The following is a 14,749-nucleotide window of genomic DNA, read 5'->3' on the forward strand; positions in this document are numbered from 1 at the left end:
CCCCCAGGCACCGCCAGCCTCCCCTTACAACAAAAGAAAGTGGCCCCAGTTGCCCCCAAGCACGCAGACATCAGATATGGACCTATGCACCCCGTCTCATTATGCACCATACTTTGTTATAATGAACAAGACATTCAGAAAAATGTGGCTGTAACACTGACTTTGTATCGTAGATGTAGGCAGGATTAAGAGCTGGTGGGTCCAAACAGGCTTTCCAAGGAATTGTAACACTCTGCAGGGAGCAAAATACTCTGGTTGGCTGGCTCATGATCATGTGTGGAGGGCTTGTGCCTTTGTCTTCTGTCCTATCTGTCACAGCGTCAGTACCCAAACCCAAGAAGCCCACTGCCCTGCCCCTTCATACACCAGAAATTTGGCAATAATGCAATTCCTCTCAGCCAGAATTGTCTCTTGCGTTCAATATCAGTGAATAGAGATGCCACCATGTTGTTTCTGATCTTGTGCTCTCTGCAACCAAAGTTAATAACACTCCTTGTGTTATACTAACAAACTGAATGCTTCTCACTTCAGTTTTTTTTACTCACTGCAGAGTTCCTGTGTTATTCTCTTGTTCAAACAGTTGTAGTCCATAATGGAATTGAGGCACAAAAACTTATCTTGGCACTGGCTAGACAAACATGCTATTTGTCTTTCCTGTCCTTGGTTGTTGGTATTTGAGCCAATAGAGTGTGTGTCTGTCATTCACTTTTTTTATCCTGCTTTGTGTTTATTAGAGATTTAAAGGAAAATTCAAGTATTTTCTCATAATTGTTGCCATTGTGACAATAAGTAACTTTGTACTTGCCACACTTGTCTACTTTAGAAATTTAGTAAACATGGACTCCACAAAACAACGATTATCTGGACAGGCAGCACGATCCACCTAACACTTTCTAAATAAACTTTAATTTCATATAATTGTGAGGTTGCAGCCACTGATTATTTTCATTATGGGTAAGGGTTGTAGCTAAACCCATAGGGATCTACTTTATGGGCAACATTAACATGCCACAGTCAAAATGAACACAATTATGAGAATAAACCCAGGTTGAAAAATAAAACTGGAATTTCCCCTTAATTATAAAATAGAAGAAAACAAAATGAAACTCTCTGAAGAAAATATGGTGAGGTCTACACATAGAGTGTATTTGCACTGAAATATCGTACTTGACTAAATATTAATCCAAGTGGTCTATGATGGTGTTTGCCCATTCAGAGCCTGGTCAGAGTTGACCCATGTCACCATCAGTCTGAATTGTGTGTTATTTACTCAAAACATCTGTTCCATTACTTAATTCATGCATAATATCCACAAGCCAGAGTCAAACTGAACCGACATATCACTAGGAACAAAAATCAACAAAAAAACATAAAGCAAGTCGTCATACATAAAAGGCTTTTTATAGAGAAGTACCAGCACAAAGTGTTGAATTTGTGTCAATATTTGATTAATATTGCAAGGGAAGATTGAACTACATTACAGCCCAAACAGTAACCCTTATTTGTTACATCCATGTTAGAAATGGGAGCAGAGGAGTAAAAACCTCCCAACAACAATGACTCCTGCATTTTTATAGGCGCTAAGACGCTGATGTCCAGCTCACTTTAGGACAGTCACGCTTTGGCCCTGTGCCCAAACAGGGCCTAGAAAGTGTGTTTTAATGTTGCCTTAGTAATTGCCCAGAATAACAATTTATGCTTACAAATGATTATCGTATTTATGAAGGAGTTCTTTTCCATCCAGTTTTATAATTGAAGGACTTGGTGCTGCTTGTGTAGTGAAATGTCCCTTGGCTGCCATTTTACATTCACTCTCATAAGAGCCATCCACTCTTACTACCGAGTGTGGATAAAGGATGTCTTAGTTAATTGTTTTAATAGCCATCTTTACAACTCGACACCTTCCAATATTGCAAAACTGGGAGGCTCTGAAGCTCTCATTTTCCCTGAGCAAAATTAGCCTTCCACGACCCTCCTCTGCTATGCCTCTGTGACATTCACACTTGATTAGGCTTGCAAATGAAGTTTTCCTTCTTTTGAGGTAGGAGGCGCGACCTTGGCCCCAGAGACCTGTTAAGTCTTTATTGGATTGGCTCGACATACTAAGCTAGTGGATGTCCCAGCAGTGTTTTGCTGCAGCCAATGCAACTGCTTCCTCAGCACTTGTTTTCTACTTTTTTTTTTCAATTGTAGCCTCTCTCGTGGATGTTTGGTAACATCCCAGTGCTTGAGATAAAGATAAACTACTTGCGGTCGAAAGAGCCCTCATTTGTCAGTTGATTTACAATAAAGCTAGCCAAGCTGTTTGCCACTCCAGTTCCTATAGCTTTCTGGCACAACTAAATGTAACACAGCTGTTAATAATTAGACATATACCATTATAAATGCCCCATGGCGCTGAAAGTGTACATTTATAATCATGGGCTGCGTACTCTGTTCTTTAATGTTTTATGAAGTGAGAGTCCCAAGATGTCATGTGATTAAAATAATTTAAATGGAAAAGAGGAGATAGTTCTAATATTTTTCACAGTATTTTGACTCGTCATAGTAGGAAAAGCACAAGCGTTACTAATAACATATACGATGGCTCTGTCCATCTGTCCCAGTAAGTCATGACAGTGTTTGACAGTGAGCCAGCATCCACAATACCAGGACACAGAAACCGGCACGGCTACATGGAATTCAGCCATAGTTAATTTTATTAGTATTTACACCTGTGCTCTTCCTATTGCCAGTTAATGTCAGAATATCCTCTATTTGCAAATATTAGTGCCATAGGCTTTTGATATTAACATTGTGATTAGTTTCATATTTAACTATTGTTGTGTTTGACAGATTCTTTGCATATTCATATTATTCACTTCCATTTGCCCAGAAACATACTACACAATCTGCATTTAATTTACATTTGACTTTTGTATCCCTATTCTGTATTGTATATTATTAACAGACTTATGCTGCAGTGCTGGTTAAATATGATAAATTATTTCCCTCACTATTTTAGGTCTTTTATTGATTTGAATAAGTGTAATCTGTTAGAATTGTTTTAATCAGCTAATGAGCGTTAATATTGTCAAAAAAACCTCCCAACTTAAATCACTAAACAGGCAGGGGATATTTTATCTGATTTCATCTAATTATCTGATGTCTGTAAAATGAGTTGATTTATTTACCGTTTTGTAATAACACATTAGCTGTAGTCTTGCTAATTTACTTTCAATTGCTCTCTTCCCTCTGACAAATGAACAGGATATTTTTTTTGTATAATTTCAGCAGCATCTCTGCCAATGAGCTTCTGCTCAAAATGGCAAACCAAAGCATATTTAAGTTTGGAACTAACCGGTCGATTTCAGACAACTTTTCTCAAATACCGACACAAAATTAGTTTTGCTACAGTCTACAAAGATGAGCAGGTTAGATGACCCGGATACATGGGTGTAGACAGATGGATTGATAATCTGAATCATTTTTAGGAGCACAAATAATATTAAACATTTAGTGAGTGAGTAAAGTCCTATTCCCCTTTTAAGTCTCAGATGAATGGTGTAAATCAGTGCTGCCTGGTGCCTGATAGAAGAGATTAGGTCTGAGCGGGAGTTCAGATGTAAAATTGACTTTCTTCTTGAAGTTATGAGAAGATAGTTAGTTTATCAGGCCCACAGAACGATATTGGCTTCAAAAGAGATGAAAAATCCTTTTCAAGACTCCATATCTGTTAAGTCAATTGCAGGTAATTCTCTAATGTTAAATTTAGTGGCCTTCAGTTTGTTCCTTGTTAAAAAAATATAGAGTGAAAGTTCAGTTACTTGTAATGTTTGAGCCAGTTCTCCAGTAGAGGTCTTTCAAAGTATTTCCTTTACTTACACAGTTTCTGTCAAATGGCATGTAACTGCTATATTTGCTTTCATATACCAGTGAGCAACCTGTATTAGTTAATTTGAGCTTGGATCTAGGGGACTATATGAGCTATCATGATCGTTTTTTGCATGAGACTCAAGTTACGCCTTCTCATTATGAATGCTGCAGAAGTCTAGAAGCTCTGGGAATGCTGACGACAGAAAAGGGAGTGAATTTGCTGTCTCTGTAGAGCTCCACATATATGAGGAAGTGCAGATGAATAAATAGGCTTTGCTATACCATCAAAGTATAGACATGTCTCCCCTCCTCTGTCCCTCCAAAGCTCATACCTACTGCATACCCATTCCTGAGTAGCACATTCCTCATTCAGCTCAGCTCTGACAGCCCTGTTAGCAATGATGAATTTGATGGGCCATGCCTATCTCAATGTCATATCTTCAACCCACTTTATCCATCTAATGTGCAAGGGACTCAGTGATTGTACAAGCAGCAGGAGTGCCTTGTTTGTGTGCGGTGATATAATGAAAAAGTACTGTACATATAAATGTGTTGTCATAGATATAGCTAGCTATTGATAAGAAAAAAAAGGAATCAATCACAGGTGTCACTTAGTAAAACTCAAGGTGTGTTTTCTTTGTTGTTAAGTGTTTTGTTCAGTGGACCTTTTTGGAATAATTTTGTGCTTTTGCATCATTACCTACAATAGAAGGTTTCAGCTAGCAGTAATTAATGTTCCCACCTGCAGTAATAATAGACATGCAGCACAGCTCTGTGATGTTATCATCTTTTTTTTTTTTACTTTAGAATAAAACAACACAATGTAGATCTCTTTTTTTTTTTCTTCAGCTAGCAGGAAAGGGTCAAACCTTGAGTGAAGTTTCAAACAATTATATTGAATGTGCATGAACAATGCGTACACACAAAGCCATGCACACACTGTTTCCCCACACATAAACCTGTATTATAAATGCAGGGAGAATACGTGCATCTCACTCGTTACTTCAGACCAGGTGTACACACTGTTTTCAAGAGTGAGCTGGAGGCGATATGATAGATGGAAATGATTTTCCCTTAAATATGAACGACTTTGAAAAGTCTGTTTCAATATGAGCTCTGTAAAATAAATCATTCATTACCTCACTGATAATTGATTATGATGACTGAGATATGATGGCTATAATGATTTTAAGGGTACATGTGATGAAGTAATGATAATGACGATAATACGAGCACTATGAATAGGCGTAGCCGTGTGTAATGGTTGTATTGACAGCTGCTCTGGAACTGTTCACCAATTCGACACTACTGGTGAAATTGTTACGTATTTTGTTGTTCTTTTCATTCATTAAAACTGCTGCAGCAGGCAGAAGTATTGATATGCAAATGTGATAAAAGGGCGTGTCTATTTCCATTTATGGCAAACTCTGGGAGTTTAAATCGGGCTCGTACACGTGCACACAATTTCACAATGATTAGAGATTTACAAAAGGAATACAAATAGAAATGCGTATGTTTATTTTCTGTATTTGTGCATACAGAGAGTTTTATGCGGTTGGCCCTGGTCTATTTTTGTCGGCTCAGCTCTCATCTCACAATTATTCACTAATCATGGTTTTAACATACAAAGAAGGAGACTGATTGAAACAGGACTGCAACTAATGATTATTTTCATTATCGACTGATCCGCTGATTACCTTCTCAATTAATTTTTTAGTTAGTTAAGCATCAAAACAGTAAAAAAAATGTCCATCCCAGTATCTTACAGCAAAATATGACGTCATAAAATGTCTTGTTCTGTCTGACAGTCACAAACTCAATTCACTATAACATAAGGCCAAAAAAAGCAGTGAATTCTCACATTTGCAGATTAATTTCCTTTTGATTTACTAATCGTCGCAGCTCTAGATTGAACTGCACCACTTCTGAAACACATTTGGACCACGGCAAGGTCCGAACGTTGCAGCCGAGCCACCTACACACTCTGGGTTAGAAGCTGAATTACAAGCTGATAGATGCTTATGGAGAGATGACATTCCCGGATTACCTAAATTACAAGCAAACACTAGTTTAATAGCCTTAATGCACTTAAGATATTCCCATGTGACCATAGAAATACGTATCGTGTAAGGGTGAACTGGAAGAGAAGAAACTGGCCTAAGAGCTAAGGAGAGAGGTTGAAGGATTTATCCGAGAGCAATTACAGGGAAGAAAGAAAACAGAAGATTGGCAGCACACTGCTGCCCTGACTGGAGTATTAATTTGTGTGGAAGGGCCACTTATAGGTAACCTTGCAGAATATAGAAAAGACTACGTACAAGGTCAACTAGAAAGAGCCATTTTTTCTGCATGGCCTCAAGGTTTTTACTTTTCCCTCTGGACAGCTCCCCTATCCGTTGCCACACATGTTCTAGGATTTTGCTGGATTGCCTAAAGACTCCTGACATTTCTGGATAATTCTGTAGTTTGATGCTTTACATATTGAATTTCACAACAGATTCTGCCGTGTGCTGTATTATTTCTAGCGTGATTAACTGCCTTTAGGTCTTGACCTTTCCTCCTCAAGTTGAATATGGAAGTCTGAGGTGTTTCATCTGGATTAAAGCGTTCCTCAAGGGCACCAACTTATTTTCCTGTGAGTGAAAGGAAGGACACATCAAGCTAAATCTACTCACTTTACAAAGTGATGGCTCATTTTCTCGCTGCAAGTTATTAAATCAACGTGTTTGGCTAAGCGTCACGCCAATAAAAAACAAAAAACAAAGTATGCATTCATGCCTTTAAGTCTTTGAATGGGACCTGTCTGTTTCTGTAAGGATTCTTGCAAAGACCACTGGTGATCTCATCATATTCATCAGGAATCTGACCGTAGATTTGTCTAGAGGGCATTGAGTGAAACACACAGAAATCATAGCAAGGGTTTCTACTCTGCTCCTATCATATCTCCCCTCTTTTCTTCATACTGACACAGTATCTCTCCAACTAAAACTCTCATTAGTGTTCCCCTACCAGCCGTGGACAGACCATACACCAAAAGAGAGTTTTTTGAATCCTCCAAAATTTCATTACATTTGGTTTTCCTTATCTTGAAGTTGCATTCTTTTCCATGCAGAGTATAAAAAAAGCTTTATAGCAAGGAACAGTGCTGACATGTAACTTACTTATTAATGCTGTAAATGTGGTCAGAATTTGGACATTACTGAAAGTGCATTTATCTTACTTGAGTGTGGCTGTTATGACAAATGACCTGAAACATTTTGGTGTCCCACTTTCCTCTTTATTTTCTATTTCTGTATTGCCCGTTCTCTCTTACCTTTTTCAGTGGAAAAAGTCCTGACATTTTAAGAGCAAGACACTCTGATTGAGGAATAATGATATATGCATATGCAGAATTCAGAGAGAATAACCTCTACCACCCTCCTCTCTCAGACGCCCTTTGTTCCCGTCTTTATTTTTTCATCCCGTCATATCTGCTGGAGATTGAGCGATATATACCATCAAAGCCTTTTTGAAGCTTCCCACTCTCTTCCAAAATCCTTTTGATTTCCGACAGCACGAGCTGCTTAATATTCCAAACTAGTCGGTGGCCTTTTCAGAGAACTAACAAGGTTCTGAAGATGCAAGTCTTGTCTTCATGTGAAAGGCAGCTGGGGCACAGCCCTCTCCTTTTTCACATCGAGGTGTCTGTGCTACTAACAAGTTCAGAGCTGTTCGTCAGATACACAGAAGCTGGTAGGACGTGTTCTCGTGTCATTTGACTTTCTGTATTCAGTCTGCAAGAGTGTCCGTCCTCTGTTCAAAGACACAATACGCTATATGTTTGCTTGCACAATAGGTACGGCTCTTTATTTTTGACTCTGAGGTAAAAAATAGGGGATATTGATTGTGTTTATTTTAACATTTTATATGGTTTAAACTGATCTGCTCCAATCTAGAGCTGACAGTTAGTTGATTAATCAGTTAGCTGATTGACAGAAAATAATTGGCAACTCTTAAGATAATTGATTAATCGTTTGTCATTTTTAAAGCAGGTTCCAGTTTCTCATATGTGAGGATTTGCTGCTTTTCTATGTTTTTATATCTAAAGCTGTGACAGTCAGTTGATTAGTTGCCAACTATTAAATGAATCACTAACTGTTTTGATAATCAATTAATCGTTTGGATACGTTTTTTTTTTAAAAAGTCCAAATTCTCTGATTTCAGCTTCTCAAATGCAAAAAGTTTCTGTTTTCTTTAGTCCTTTATAATAGTAAACAGAATATCTCAGGGTTATAGACTGTTGGTCGGGACAAAATTAGACATTTGAGGACGTCTTGGGCTTTGGGAAACAGTGATCGACATTTTTCAAAATTTTCTGACGTTGTATAGACTAAACAACTAATTGATTAATTGAAAAAATAAAGAATAATGAAAATAATTGTTAACTGCAGCCCTATTTATGTCATTGTAAGCTGAATGTCTAAGGTTTTTGGACTGTTGGTTGCACTTGTAATGGCCATTTTTTTCACAGTTTTTTGACTTTTTGTCAATCAAATGATGAAATCGATTGTGCAAGAAAATAACCTGCAGATGATTCGATAATGAAAATATTAGTGATCATTAGTTGTAGCCTCCTTTTAGGCTACTCCTTTTAAAAAATCAAGGTTAACACAGCATGATAATCCTTAACTCTAAGATAGCAGCAAAATGAATTATCAGCGGTTAATGAAGTCTCATGTGGTCTCCACTTTGGTGGCTGTAAGTTTACAGTTTCAGCTTCCGCATACTAAATGAGATAATGAATAATTCTTGTGCCTTAACTGGTTTGTTGCTGTTGCTGAAGGTTGTGTTTGTGTGTGTGTGTGTGTGTGTGTAAATATATATATATTTATTTTCTGCTTCTGTGACTTATTGCTGGAATCTGATGCTATAGCTTTTTCATCGCCTACAAGCATGAAAGCAGAGTTCACTACAGAGAGAGCACCACAGAGTCTTGACAGGCACCAAGGGTATTTACTCAGCTTCCAAAAACTTCCAAACTCGTATTTACTTTCATCTCGGCTTCCTTTCGCCTTTGCTGCCTCCCACTCCCAAGCCTTATCCTCTCATCCTATTTCTCCAGTTCAGAGTTGGAGTGCAAAACAGGAGTGGCTCTCAGAGAAGCGTCAGGCTTCAAGTTCCTGTGTTTTATGTTGCATCTGCGCACTGACTCCGCCTGCCCCTGCCTCCCCAGAGCCTGCTTGCTTTTGTTGCCTCAGCTTTCAACTGTGTCGCTCATACCGTGATTTTTTTTTTTTTTTTTACCATGATTAAATACCCAAATGCAAGAGGTGGCTTAGAAAAATGTGTCTATCTGGAGGGTGAGTATCTTGTGATGCCAGAGGTAAAGTATGTTTGTTGAGGAATTCACAAATGAAAAATAGTTCCTGTATGGGAGGAAACAGCTGCACCCAATCTCGGTGTAAGTCGCCGCTTCAGACCAGCGTTTTTTTTTTTCTTCACACGCACAAAAAGGGAGAGACAGAGCCCCTAAAATGTATGCAAAGCGCCTATTTAAAAAACAGCTGAATTTACTGTCTATATTCCTGAACACTTGTGACAGCCACAACACATCTCTCAGCATGTGATGCAGGCCCACTGAAGCCCTCTTTGTTCACAAATCCAGTGTGAAAATTACCCTAATGTTTTGAGAGTTGGGAGACGTTGGCATGGGGCCGGTGCTTAGGGAGAATATGCCCTAGCATGGGTGACTAGTTTAGGGCCTCCAGGTTTGTGTCTTTTTAAAATGTAGCTCAGTGATTTAACTCTGGTAACAGAATCCCTTTTTGCTATGATAAGAGGTTCATAAAGTAATGCATGAGTCATTTTCAGAGGTGAAGAAAAGGTCTTTGTTTTGGCAGTGTCCTGATTTTTAGTGTGCGCATTTCTTTTATATTATTAGACCGGTATGAAAGTAGAAGTATTGTATTCTTTCAGCGCAGAACACATTAAGGATGACTCCAGATCTTTTCATTTTTATCAGTTTTGACAGGTCATTATGAATCAGTAATAAGCAGGAGCTTCAATTACCTTTTTAGAGTGCATATATTATTTAACCTTTTGTAAATTAGCATGAAAAGAGGCTGTTTCTGCTTTGTCTCTTATCCAATGACAAATTGAATACTCTTCTATATTTGAGAATTTTTTATTGTATTGTATTTATTGGGACAATGCACAGTTTTAAACATAAATGTTAACATTTGATGAACTGCACCAGAGTTAGCTTTGCTTGCAGTCCCTTTCACAAATAAAACATATAACAGCACAATAACGAACAGTACAAAGCAAAAAAACACACAGGACACATCATACAAAATACAAAGCTACACACAATAACACATCACATACACTCACAATGTCGACTAGAAATTAATAATGTAAGCTTGTCAAATTAAAAGCAAGATTATTAGAGATTATATGAGAAGACCATCAGATGAAATTTAGATTCAGTGTTCAAAGAGCTGAGTAGTTTTTAGCAACTAACTAACTATCTATAGTTTGATGTTCCTGTACTGTATCTGTTTCTCAAGTCTCTAGTTGTTTCTGATAATACTCTGTGTAGGCAGCCAGTACCTGGAAGAAGAGCGGTCTGTTTTATCCATGCAACAGCTCTGGTATTGAACTCTAATTGAATTGTGACCCCAAAATTGAGAGATGTATCAAATGTGAAAATGTGTGTTTGTCATGAAGCCTCCGGTTTGTTTGTGTGTGTGTGTGCGCATGTGTGTGTGTGTGTGTACACAGGCAGAGGCAGAGTTGATGAAATGTGTGATAAGAAGTGATCACATTTAATCAGTTCGCTCCAGCTCTGCAAGCAGAAATCTCAATTAGTTGAGCTCTTCACTTTGCAGACTCTGAATTCTTGGATATTGCTCTGGGCATCAGATGGTCAATGATAACTGGCACCATGGTGGCATCAGTGGTGTGATCCTTCAATGTTTGGCCAGCCATTGACTCCCCAGAGAAAATGGATGTATTATGGATGTCCAACAGATGGGTCTCCATCTCTCTTTTTACCCTGACTACTAAGTCCTGATAAATGGCTGCTTGTGTCAGGGTGGCAGCAAACGAGGAGCGACTAGAATAATTAATGACCTAATATCATTCTCAGTCAAGCCGCCGTAAAAAGAAATATCCTCAGCCTAATGTTCAAAATGTATTCACAAGAGTGAGCCATAAAGTTGATGTTCATGATTCATATGCAAGGTGTCAACTGCTTTCTTAAGAAAGGTCAATTGAATGGGACAAAATGTAAAGGCTATGAAAACGGTGTCAGCACAGTGCTAAGCCCAGAGAGCCACATGCTAAGCCACCTAAAAGAGGAGCTGGAGTGCTGCTTGTACTTCCACTGCCCTTTATTACACATCCGTAAGAGATTATTTCTAGAATTCACACTATGACCTGGTTCAACTGCAGTATGCTTAAAATTCAAACAATTATAGAAATTAAACTGATTAGAAATGTAAATGACAACCTTTTTTTTTTTTTAAAAAAAAAGAGGCCCCTCATCATCCAGTCTGCTGTAATTGCAGGTGATTTTGGTATATTAGCAAATACATAGTTGGGTTTTCTGCAACAATGATTGTTAGCAATATTGCTGCCACAATAGGTGCTCACTTCTGATTAAACATATAAGTACAATTCTTTAAATTATAAGACTTTTTGAAGAAAAGGAATGATTAAAACACTCATCCTTTACAGTAAACTGACAAAAATAATCATATCTTTTTAAAACAAAGTTTAAATGACTTTGAGTTTAAAGATCTATGTGTATACAGGGTTGCCTCCAGGAAAATCCGTTAGCGAAGGGGGTAATCAATCACCTGCTGAGCTAAATCAGACAGATCCTGACACGTCTCGTCTCATCAATGTAGTTACCGGATGATGATGTAAATAATCACCTCACTCATCAAACATTTGTCCTTTTCTGTGTGATGAGGCACCACCGCTGATTTTCCTTGAAGCATAATAAGCCAAATATTTTGTAAAAATGTAATATTTTCTTCAGATGTTAGCGCTCTTTGTTTCAGGTGAGGTGACGGACCTCCACTATAAAACACTGTGGGGAAACTGTAATGTTTTATTGACACTTGTTTGTGTTTTCTGGGATGTTTGTACTGAAAACCACCAATAGTCACTGCATCAATAGTCACCAGTGTACCAACATGTTTTTTTCTTCTTCTTTTCATTTTGAGAGATTATCTTAAAAAATTGATTTTCTTTGTGTGCAGGCATTAGTGAAGAGAGATTCCTAATTGAGAAACCTAATGGTGCATCCACACTCGCACGCTCAGCTCTGTACTGTTTCAAAGTGCATAATGAAAAGCAGATAGTATTGCTTGTTTGATCCTTCGGTTTAACATGCAGTCATCTGTTTTTCTGGATGTTTTTTTAATGTTTTGAATCAATCACGTTACACCTAGCTCTTTCACGTGGATGTTCGTGCAGCGGCATGCGACTCAAACAAGACGATAGGCGATATCCAGATGTTCAGCGAGAGGAGATATCCAGAATGAAATGTTACTTGGGAAAAGCCTAGATGGTAATAGTGGTTGCAGGATAAGCTATAGGAAGAATGAGCGGCTCTAGGCTGAAGTTTACTCTCATTTTCTACTTCTCACCATCTGCCTGCAGCACACCTGCCTCAAAAAAAAAAAAAAGTGTCAGTATGCTCATACTGTAGCCAGGGAATATTGATTAAGACTGCTGACATTTCTTCTTCCTTCATATGCCCTCTTTCAATTGAAGGCAGGATAAACACACACACACATCCATCCTTTGTGGCATCAGAGCTTAATTATATCAGAAATATTTGGTCAAAATGTTCTTATATAGATCTCACATTCAGGTTGTAATTGCTGGTTTTGAATATAAACTTATGGCCTTGATTTCAGGATGAGTGAATCAAAAACCCCCTTTTTATACAGACGGTTCAAGGCGGGAACGTTGCACTGTTATTCCGCCTCACCGCTCTGTATAAAACGTACAAACACGGAATTGGGGAGCGATGTTGATCCGCCATTAAGCCGGCAGCCGAGGTAGTCGCATTGTCGAATCGACGTCCGTGTAAAAGGGAGAGCCGGCATGGCGGGACTATACGCACTAGACGCCGATGCTGTTGAGTTACATAATGAGGCGATATTGTGGGATCTCTGTTCAAAACAGGCAAAAGCTTCATTCAAATAATCCCTAACTAGACTGCATTATATTGTAATATGTTCATTTTGTTTTGTCCATTTCACCTTGACTTACTCTCGGTCTTCTAGTTTCTCTTCGAGCACTGTGAAACTGCAGCGGTCCATGCCATTACTGAAGGGAGACTAGCTGGTTTAATTTCTACAACATCTAATTTAAGTGCTTTTTCAATAAGCACATTTCATAAAAAGATCAATATGCTCTCTCTGATGTGTCGGTTTAGCACCTTCTTTAGTTTAACAGCCTGTTTCAACAGGAGCTAGAAATATATTGGTGAAATTAATTGCAGAGTAAAGTATCCATGTCACTCTCTGCATTTGCACTGATAGATTGGTTGTACATTAATGACCCTGCTGTTGGAAAGCCCAATAAATTCATCATGGCTGCAATTACAAATATGTGTTTGTTTCCTTGTCTTAATTTATAGCGCATCAGTGTCAAAGTCTATGGAGTATTGATTTAAGGTTATAATTAGCCACGGTGAAAAAGAATTACAACATTTCATTTTGTTTTTCCTCTGAAAAGTTTGTGTTGAAAAGCTGGTTTGCATTCAGGAGGAATCAATCATAATTTACCTCTGGAAACATTTAGCCCGTTAAAAGGATTTCATGTGAAGAACGTAGAGCCTGTTTAGTCTAAGATGCTCTGAAGAATTCATTCTTCTTCATGTTGATCATATCTGTGACTATGGCTTTAAAACCTTTCCAGCCGTGTGAATACTTTCCATCACTGAGCTGAGCCTGTGATGGACCACCAGTCCAATGTGTCCAACTTTCAAAGAATGTTTGATGAGATAGACCAAACCTGCTCTTTTTCACCCTCATTTGACCCTGAATAGCAATAAGCAGCTACTGGAGGTTGATGGATGGATAGTGAAAAGGTGGTTGAGTAACAAATGTATGTTGGTCGGCGGAGGCCACTGTAGTTGAGTTAGGTATAAAGAGTGACACGGTCCTTTAAGGGAGGTTTGAAACTTTTAATCTTCTTTATTTACAAATGATGAGACCGAAGTGAAGAAGTCAAGTTAAATGAAAGTTAAACGGACCGTATACACATGATCATAGATTCATACCTTTCACAAAAGGAAAAGACGCTTACAAAGACTGTAACAGCATGAAAGAAAATGGGAAAACTGCAGTATCTATGAGTAAAATCATGTCTGTGTATGCTCATACTAAAACATGCAGTACCACTCTATATACTGTATCACATACCTATGAATACATGCTTTCACGCATCATATGTTTATGTACTGCCACTATAATGGACTTCCTCTTTCTCGTCTCCCGTGTATAGGTGCCGAAGAAGCAGCGAGTAGAAAGTACCAGAAGAACCACTAGTGGAAAGAGTCGGTGGTGAATGTCGGCAGGATGTCCAGCCAGTTGACCGTTTCTTTGTGAATGGATTAGAGGTCAGTATCAATATTAACAGCCCTCACTGTCATGATTCAGGGTAAGATACAGTGCCAGTAAGTGCACACAGATAAGCAGTTAGTCTACAGATGTTAATATAATTATACATTTTATTTATACAGAGCTTTTAAAAGGCACTGAAAGATGCTTTACATAGTTAAATGAAATGGCAAAAAGAAGATACACACAACAACAACAACAACAAAGCAGGAACGATTGTTAAAAGTAGAAAACAAATGCAGTAAAAGACGAAAAAGGTAAGTCTAATT

At 38.3% G+C, this 14,749-nt stretch overlaps 1 protein-coding gene across 2 annotated transcripts in view; it reads left to right on the plus strand.

Moving 5' to 3' along the window:
- The window catches only part of glceb (glucuronic acid epimerase b), a 57,597-nt gene that overhangs the window by 11,295 nt on the left and 31,553 nt on the right, over positions 1-14,749 (plus strand). The window contains exons 1-2 of one of the 2 annotated variants that reach the window (XM_067583937.1): positions 9,062-9,194; positions 14,365-14,479. The gene's annotated coding sequence lies outside the window, so the exon portion shown is untranslated. Of the gene's footprint in view, positions 1-9,061; positions 9,195-14,364; positions 14,480-14,749 lie in introns of those variants that run through there. The other variant, XM_067583927.1, reaches the window with a different exon arrangement.

The sequence above is a fragment of the Thunnus thynnus genome, chromosome 1, assembly GCF_963924715.1.
Source record: "Thunnus thynnus chromosome 1, fThuThy2.1, whole genome shotgun sequence".
Taxonomy (NCBI): Eukaryota; Metazoa; Chordata; class Actinopteri; order Scombriformes; family Scombridae; genus Thunnus; species Thunnus thynnus.